Source organism: Sapajus apella, unplaced genomic scaffold (assembly GCF_009761245.1).
Source record: "Sapajus apella isolate SASKATOON/1434 unplaced genomic scaffold, GSC_monkey_1.0 scaffold73, whole genome shotgun sequence".
Lineage (NCBI taxonomy): Eukaryota > Metazoa > Chordata > Mammalia > Primates > Cebidae > Sapajus > Sapajus apella.
In genome coordinates, this window is record NW_022437013.1 from 6134233 (window position 1) to 6144187 (window position 9955).

Below are 9955 nucleotides of genomic sequence, written 5' to 3' on the forward strand. Positions count from 1 at the left end.
AAAGTTTTATTGTAATAGTTTCATAGTGTGAGTTCTTAGATTTAAGTCTTTAATCCATTTTGGTTGGATTTTTTATATGGCAAGAGATAGAAATTTAGTTTAGTTCTTCTGTATATGAATATCCAGTTTTCCCACACCATTTATGGAAGAGACTGTCATTTCCCCACTGTATGTTCTTGTTGCCTTTGTCAAAATGAGTTCATTGTAGGTGTGTGGAATTTTTTGTGGGTTCTCTATTCTGTTTCATTCGTCTATGAATCTGTTTCTATGCCAGTACCATGCTGTTTGCATTACTATATCTCTGTAGTATAATATAATTTGAAGTATGGAAGTGGGATTCCTCCAGGTATGTTCTTTTTGCTTATGATAGCTTTGGCTATTCTGGGTCTTCTGTGGTTCCATATAAATTTTAGGATTGTTTTTTCTATTTCTATGAGGTATGTCATTGGTAGTTTGATAGGGATTGCATTGAATCTGTAGATAGCTTTGGGCAGTATGGACATTTTAGAAATATTGATTCTTCCAATCCATAAACATGAAATACTTTTTCATTTTTGGTGTCCTCTTTAATTTCTTTAATCAGTGTTTTATAGTTTTCATTAAAGAGATCTTTCACTTCTTTGGTTAAGTTCATTTCTAGGTATTTAATTTTACTTATGGCTATTGTAAATGGAATTACTTTTTTGATTTCTTTTTCAGACATGGACTATTGAAATACAAAAATGCTACTGACCTTTTTATGTTGATTTTCTATCCTGCAACTGTACCACATTTGTTTATGAGTTCTAATAAACACATTGTTCTGATAAACAAGTCTTTAGTTTTACAAAATATAAGACTATGTCATCTGCAAACAAGGATAATTTGACTTCTTCCGTTCCAATTTGGATGATCTTTATTTTTTCTCTTGTCTAATTGCTAGGACTTCCAGTTCTATGTCGAATAACCATTATGAAATTGGGCATCCTCATCTTGTTCCAGATCTTAGAGAAAAGGCTTTCAGTTTTTCCCGATTCTGTATGATACTGGCTGTGGGTGTGTCATAAATGATTTTATTATGTTGTTAGGTTCCTTCTATACCTATTTCTTGAGGGTTTTTTTTTTAACCATGAAATGATATTGAATTTTTATCAAATATTTTCCCATCATCAATTAAAAAATTTATATGGTTTTCATTCTTCATTGTGTTAGCATTATGTATCACATTGATTTGGGTATGTTAAACCATTCTTGCATCCCAGGGATAAATCTTACTTGGTCATGATGAATACTCTTTTTAATGTATTGATGAATTTAGTTTGCTAGTATTGTGTTGCAAATTTTTGCATCAATATTCAGAACAGATATAAGCCTGTAGTTTTTTTTTTTTTTTTTTTTTTTTAATGTGTCTGTATCTGGTTTTGGTATTAGGGTAATACTGGCCTTGTAAAACAAGTTTTGGATTATTTCCTCCTACACTATTTTTTGGAATTGTTTTAGTAGGATTACTATTAGTTTTTACTTAAATGTGGGGTGGTAGAATTTGACAGTGAAGTCATGATGTACTAGACTTTTCTTTACTCAAAGACTTTTAACTTCGATCTTGTTATTTGTAATTTGTCTGCTCAGGTTTTAAATTTCTTCCTGGTTCAATATTAGTAGATTGTACATATCTAGGAATCTGTCCATTTCTTCTAGATTTTCTAATTTATTGGCATATAGTTGCTCATGGTAGCCACTAATGATCCTCTGAATTTCTGCACTATCAGTTGTAATGTCTCCTTTCTTATATCTGATTTTATTTATTTGGATCTCGTCTCTTTTTTGTTAGTTCGTCTGTGGTATGGTTTGGATCTGTGTCCCCATCCAAATCTCATGTGAATTTGTAATCCCAATGTTGGAGGTGGGGCCTGGTTGAAGGTAATTGGATCACAGGTGCTGATTTCTTCCTTTGGTGCTGCTCTCAAAATAGAGTTCTCTCAAGATCTGATTTTTAAAAAGTGTGTGGCAACTCCAACCCTCTTACTCAAGCCAGGTAAGATTGGCTTTTTTCCCCTTCACGTTCTGCCATGATTGTAAGTTTCCTGAGACCTCCCCAAAAGCTGAGCAGATGCCAGCATTATGTTTCCTATACATCCTGTGGAGCCATAAGCCGATTAAACTTCTTTTCCTGATAAATTTGCCAGTTGCAGGCATTTCTTTATAGCAATGTGAGAACCAATACAGTCTGGCTAAAAGTTTGTCAATTTTTACTAAATTCTCAAAAAAACAACTTTTGCTTCATTTATCTTTTGTATTGTTTTTTCTTTCAATTTTATTTATTTCTTCCCCGATCTTCCTTACGTCTTTTCTTCTACTAATTTTGAGTTAACTTTGCTCTTGCTTTTCTAGTTCTTTAAGATGCATCATTAGCTTGTTTATTTGAAGAGTTTCCTCTTTTTTTGATTTAGGCGCATACAGCTATAAACATCTCTCTTAGTACTGCTTCGGTTGTAGCTCATAAATTTTGGTATGTTGTGTTTTCTCTATTATTTATTTCAAGAAATTTTCAATTTGATTTTTATTTTCATTGACCCACTGGTCATTCAGAAGATATTGTTTATTTTCTATGTATTTGTATAGTTTACAATATTCCTCTTGTGATTAATTTCCAGCTGTGTTCCATCCTGGTTAGAGAATATTCTTTATATTATTTCATTTTTTTTCAATGTTTTAAGACTTCTTTTGTGAACTAGCATGTGGCCAATCCTTGAGAATGATCCATATGCTGTGGAAAAGAATGTGTATTTTGCAGTCTTTGGATGAAGTATTATGTAAATATCTATTAGATTCATGTGGTTTAAGTATAGATTTATTCTGATATTTCTTAAGTTTTTCTCTGGAAGATCTGTCCAATGCTGAATGTGGGGTTTTGAAGTTTCCAGGTATTATTGTATTGTATTGGGGCCTATCTCTCTCTTTAGTGCTGATAATATTTGCTTTATATATTTTGCTGTTCCACCACTGGGTGCATATATATTTAAAATTGTTATGTCCTCTTGCTAAGATAAACCCTTTATCATTAGATAGTAACCTTCTTGGTCTCTTGTTATACTGTTTGTATTAAAATCTATTTTGTCTGACATAACTATAATTAATCATGCATTTTTTTGTTTCCATTAGCATAGAATATCTTTTTCCCTACCTTTATTTTCAGTGTATGTGTGTCTTTATAGGTGAAATGTGTTTCTTGTAGGCAACAGATAAATATGTCTTGCTTTTTTAATTTATTGAGACACTCTATGTCTTATGTTTAGAGGGTTTAGGCCATTTACATTCACTGCTATAATTTTTTTAACTTTTAAGTTTAGGGGTCATGTGCAGACTTTTTATATAGGTAAATGTGTGTCCTGAGAGTTTGTTGTACAAATTATTTTATCACCTAGGTACTAAGCCTAGTACCTATTATTTATTTTTCCTTATCTTCCTCCCTCTTCTCACTCTTTACCCTCGGGTAGGCCCCAGTGTTTGTTGCTCCACTCTATGTGTCCATACATTCTCAACATTTAGCTCCCACTTATAAGTGAGAACATGTGGTATTTGAGTTTCTGTTCCTGCATTAGTTTGCTAAGGATAATGGCCTTCAGTTCTATCCATGTTACTGCAAAGAACATAATTTTATTTTTTAATGGTTGCATAATATTTCATGCTGTATATGTACCACATTTTCTTTATCCAGTCCATCATCAATGGATATTTAGGTTGAATTCATATTTTTGCTATTGTGAACAGTGTTGCAATGAACATACATATGCATGTGTCTTTACAATAGAATAATTCATATTTCTTTGGGTACGTACCTGGTAATGACATTGCTGGGTTGAATGGCAGTTCTATTTTTAGGTCTTCATCAGATTGTTACACAATGATTAAACTAACTTAAACTGCAGCCAACAGTATATAAGCAATCTTTTTTCTCCATAACCTTGCCAGCACCTGTTATTTTTTGACTTTAATGAGAGTCATTCTGACTGGTGGGAGATGGTATCATGATGTGGTTTTGACTTCCATTTTTTCTAATAATCAGGAATGTTGAGATTTTTTAAATTATAATTTAAGTTCTGGGATGTATGTGCAGAATGTGGAGGTTTGTTACATAGGTATACATGTGCCATGATGGTTTGCTGTACCCATCAAGCCACCGTCAAGGTTTTAAGCCCCGCATGTATTAGGTATTTGACTTAATGCTATCCCTCCCCTTGCCTCCCACCCCCTGACAGGGCCCAGTGTGTGACATCCCACTCCCAATATCCATGCATTCTCATTGCTCAACTCCCACTTATAAGCGAGAACATGTGGTATTTGCATATCTGTTCCTAGGTTAGTTTGCTGAGAATGATGGATTCCGGCTTCGTCCATGCTCCTGAAAAGGACATGAACTCATTCTTTTTTAGGCTGCATAGTATTTCATGGTGTATATGTGTCACATTTTCTTTATTTATTCTATCGTTGACGGGCATTTGGGTTGGTTCCAAGTCTTTGCTATTGTAAATAGTGCTGCAGTTAACATACCCGTGCATGTGTCTTTATAGTAGAATGATTTATAATCCTTTGTATATATACCCAGTAATGAGGTGACTGGGTCAAATGATATTGCTAGTTCTAGATCATTACACTCCCACCAACAGTGTAAACGCATTCCTATTTCTCCACATCCTCTCCAGCATTAGTTGTTTCCTGACTTTTAAATGATTGCCATTCTAACTGGCATGAGATGATATCTTATTGTTGTTCTGATTTGCATTTTTCTAATGATCAGTGATGAGCTTTTTTTCATATGTTTGTTGTTTGCGTAAGTGTCTTCTTTTGAGAAATGTCTGTTTATATCCTTTGCCCACTTTTTGATGGGGTCGTTTGTTTCTTTCTTGTAAATTTGTTTAAGTTCCTTGTAGATTCTGGATATCAGTCCTTTGTCAGATGGATAGATTGCAAAATTATTCTCCAATTTTGTAGGTTGCCTTTTTACTCTGATGATAGTTTCTTTTGCTCTGCAGAAGCTCTTTAGTTTTTTGAAAAGATTAACAAAATATATAGACAGTTAGCCAGACTAATAAAGAAGAAAAGAGACAAGAATCAAATAGACACAATGAAAATGATAAAGGGGATATCCCACAGATCCCATGGAAATAGAAACTACCATCAGAGAATACTATAAACACCTATACTCAAATAATCTAGAAAATCTAGAAGAAATTGATAAATTCCTGGACATATACACCCACCCAAGACTAAACCAGGAAGATATTGAATGCCTGAATAGACCAATTACAAGTTCTGAAATTGAGGCAGTTATAATAACCTACCAGCCTAAAAAAGCCCAAGACAAGATGGATTCACAGCCGAATTTTACCAGAGTAACAAAGAGGAGTGGAGCTGGTACCATTCTTTCTGAAACTATTCCAAACAATAGAAAAAGAGGGACTCCTCTCTAACTCATTTTATGAGGCCAGCATCATCCCAATTACAAAATCTGTCAGAGATGCAACAAAAAAAGAAAATTTCAGACCGATATTGCTGATGAACATTGATGAGAAATCCTCAGTAAAATACTAGCAAGCCAAATCCAGCAACACATCAAAAAGCTTATCCACAATGATCAAGTATGCTACATCCCTGGGATGCAAGCCTGGTTCAACATAAGCAAATCAATAAATGTAATTCATCACAGAAACAGAACCAATGACAAAATCCACATGATTATCTCAATAGATGCAGAAAATGCCTTGATGAAATTCAACACTCCTTTACCCTAAAAACTCTCAATAAACTAGGTATTGATGGAACATATCTCAAACTAACAAGAGCTATTTATGACAAACCCACAGCCAATATCATACTGAATGGGCAAAAGCTAGAAGTATTCCCTTTGAAAACTGGCACAAGACAAGGTTGCCCTCTCTCACCACTCCTATTCAACATAATATTTGAAGTTCTAGCCAGAACAATCAGGCAAGGGAAAGAAATAAAGCATATTCAGATAGGAAAAGAGGAAGTCAAATTGTCTCTATTTGCAATGTCATGAATGTATATTTAGAAAACCCCATCATCACAGCCCCAAATCTCCTTAAGCTGATAAACGACTTCAGCAAAGTCTCAGGATATAAAATCAATGTGTAAATATCACAAGCATTCATATACACCAATAATAGACAAATGAAGAGCCAAATCATGAGTGAACTCCCAGTCACAATTGCTACAAAAATATAAAATATCTAGGGATAAAACTTACAAAGGATATGAAGGACCTCTTCAAAGAGAATGACAAACCAGTGCTCAATGAAATAAGAGAAAACACAAATAAATGGAAAAAATTCCATACTCATGGGTAGGAAGAATCAATATTGTGAAAATAGCCATATTACACAAGGTAATTCATAGATTCAATGCTATTCCCATCAAGCTACCATAGACTTTCTTCACATTGCTAGAAAAAACTACTTTAAATATATGGAACCCAAAAAGAGCCTGTATGGCCAAGACAATTCTAAGCAAAAAGAACAAAGCTGGAGGTATCATGCTACCTTACTTCAAATTACACTACAAGGCTACAGTAACCAAAATAGCATGGTACTGATACCAAAACACATATATAGACCAATGTAAGAGAATAGAGGCCTCAGAAATAACACCACATATCTACAACCATTTGATCTTTGACAAACCTGACAAAAACAAGCAATGGGGAAAGGATTTCCTATTTAATAAATGGTGCTGGAAAAAGTGGCTAGCCATATGCAGCAAACAGAAATTGGACCCCTTCCTTACACCTTATACAAAAATTAACTCAAGATATATTAAAGACTTACACGTAAAACCTAAAACTATGAAAACCCTAGAAGTGCTGTAATCCCAGCATTTTGGGAGGCCAAGGTGAGTAGATCACGAGGTCAGGAGCTTGAGACTAGCCTGGCCAATATGGTGAAACCTCATCTCTACTAAAAATACAAAACTTAGCTGGGCATGGTGGTGCAAACCTGTAGTCCCAGCTACTTGGGAGGCTGAGGCAGGAGAATTGCTTGAACCCAGGAGGCGGAGGTTGCAGTGAGTTAAGATCATGCCACTGTACTCCAGCCTGGGCAACAGAGAGAGACTTCATCTCAAAAAAACAAAACAAACAACAAACGACAACAACAACAACAACAAACCCTAGAAGAAAACCTAGGCAATACCATTCAGAACATAGGCATGGGCAAAGACTTAATGACTAAAACACGAAAAGCAATTGCAACAAATGCCAAAATTGACAAATAGGATCTAATTAAAGTAAAGAACTTCTGCTCAGCAAAAGAAAATATTATCAGAGTGAGCAAACAACCTACAGAATGGGAGAAAATTTTTGCAATCTATCTATATGACAAAGGTCTAATATCCAGAATCTACAAGGTGCTTAAACAATTTACGATGGAAAAACAAACAACAGATTCTGGAGAGGATGTGGAGAAATAAGAACATTTTACACTGTTGGTGGAAGTGTAAATTAGTTCAACCATTGTGGAAGACAGTGTGGTGATTCCTCAAGGATCTAGAACCAGAAATACCATTTGACCCAGCCATCCCATTAGTGGGTATATACCCAAAGGATTATAAATCATTCTACTATAAAGACACATGCACATGTATGTTTATTGCAGCACTATTCACAATAGTACAGACTTGGAACCAACCCAGATGCGCATCAATGATAGAGTGAATAAAGAAAACTTAGCATATATACACATGGCATACTATGCAACCATAAAAAGGATGAATTCATGTCCTTTTCAGGGACATGGATGAAGCTGGAAACCATCATTCTCAGCAAAATAACACAGGAACAGGAAACCAAACACTGCATGTTCTCACTCGTAAGTGGGAGTCAAACAATGAAAACACATGGACATAGGGAGGGCAACGTCACACACCAGCATCTGTCAGGGGATGACGGGCTAGGGGAGGGATAGCATTAGGAAAAATACCTCGTGTAGATGACAGTTGATGGATGCAGCAAACCACCATGGCACGTGCATACCTATGAAAGAAAACTTCACGTTCTGCACATGAATCCCAAGACTTAAAGTATTACAATAATAAAAACAAACAACCCCATCAAAAAGTGGACAAAGGATATGAACAGACACTTCTCAAGAGAAGATATTTATGCAGCCAACAAACATGAAGAAAAGCTCATCATCACTGCTCATTAGAGAAATGCAAATCAAAACCACAATGAGATACCATCTCACGCCAGTTAGAATGGCAATCATTAAAAAATCAGGAGACAACAGATTCTGGAGAGGATGTGGAGAAACAGGAATGTTTTTACACTGTTGGTGGGAGTGTAAATTAGTTCAACCATTGTGGAAGACAGTGTGGTGTTTCCTCAAGGATCTAGAACCAGAAATACCATATGACCCAGCCATCCCATTTCTGGTATATACCCAAAGGATTATAAATCATTTTACCGTAAAGACACATGCACACCTATGTTAACTGCAGCACTATTTACAATAGCAAAGACTTGGTACCAACCCAAATATCCATCAATGATAGGCTGAGTAAAGAAAATGTGGCACATATACACCATAGAATACTATGAAGCCATAAAAGATGAATGAGTTTATGTTCTCTGCAGGGACATGGATGAAGCTAGAAACCATCATCCTCAACAAACTCACACAGGAACAGAAAACCAAACACTTCCTGTTCTCACTCATAAATGGAAGTTGAACAATGAGAACACCTGGACACAGGGAGGGGAACATCACACACTGGGGCCTGTCATAGGGTGGGGGAAAAGGGGAGGGAGATCATTGGGAGAAATACCTAATGCATGTGGGGATTAAAACCTAGATGATGGATTGATAGGTTCAGCAAACCACCATGACACATGTATACCTATGTAACAAACCTGCACGTTCAGCACATGTATTTCAGAACTTAAAATAAAATAAAAGAAGTATTTGTGCATTTAAAAATAACTATAAGAATATAATTGGACTGTTTACAACAGAAAGGAAAAATGTTTGAGGGAATGGATACCCTATTTTCTATGATATGATTATTACACATTGCATGCCTGTATTAAAATATCTCATGTAACCCATAAGTATATATACCCACTATGTCTCCAGAAAAATTAAAAATATTTTTTAAAACAGAGGTTCTGAATAGAAATATTTTCCAAAAATTATATACAAGTAGCCAAAAAACTCAAGAAATGTGTTTAGGGAAATGCAAATGAAAATCACAATGAAATACCATTTCACACTCACTAAGATGGCTAGTCAACAAGGGTTGGTAACGATGGGGAGAAAATAGCACCCTCATAACACCGCTGACGGATACGTAAAATTGATTTGGAAAATAGTCTGGTGGTTCCTCAATTAAGTGTAGACTTACCAAATGACCCAACACTTCCACTCCAAAATGTATCCTCATGGAAAATAAAAACATGTATTTATACAGAAACTTGTATAGAAAAATTTATAGCAGCATTACTCATAGGAGCTTCAAAGTGACAACAACTTAAATGTTCATTAATGGACGAACGGATATATAAAATGGATTACATCCATGCAATAGAATATTAGCCATAAAAAGGAATGAAATATCTTTCCTTCAAGAAATGAGTAACCTTCATTTCCTCCATTAGTACAATATGGATGGACACTGAAAACATTATAATAAGTGAGAGAAGCCAGTCACAAAAAGCAACATTCTATATGATTACACTCACGTTTGTAGTAACTTCCTTGGCCTGCACTAAAATGACAACAAACTGGGTAGCTTAAAACAACAAAAATGTATTGTCTAATACTTCTGGAAACTAGAAATCTGTAAGGAAGGTGTCCGCAGGTTGATACTCCCTCTGAAATCTGTAGGGGAGAATAAATCTTTCCTTGCTGCTTCTAGCTTTTGGTGTTTGCTACAAATTTTTGACATCCTTTGGTTTGCATCA

At 35.2% G+C, this 9955-nt stretch overlaps 1 long non-coding RNA gene across 1 annotated transcript; it reads right to left on the reverse strand.

The window, feature by feature from the left end:
* Nucleotides 1-225: 225 nt before the first annotated feature.
* Nucleotides 226-3066, reverse strand: LOC116531945. Its single transcript, XR_004260647.1, has 3 exons — nucleotides 2984-3066; nucleotides 2323-2324; nucleotides 226-238 (listed from the first exon to the last, which is right to left on the reverse strand). It is a non-coding gene; the product is annotated as an uncharacterized LOC116531945 (long non-coding RNA).
* Between the last annotated feature and the right edge of the window lie 6889 nt (nucleotides 3067-9955).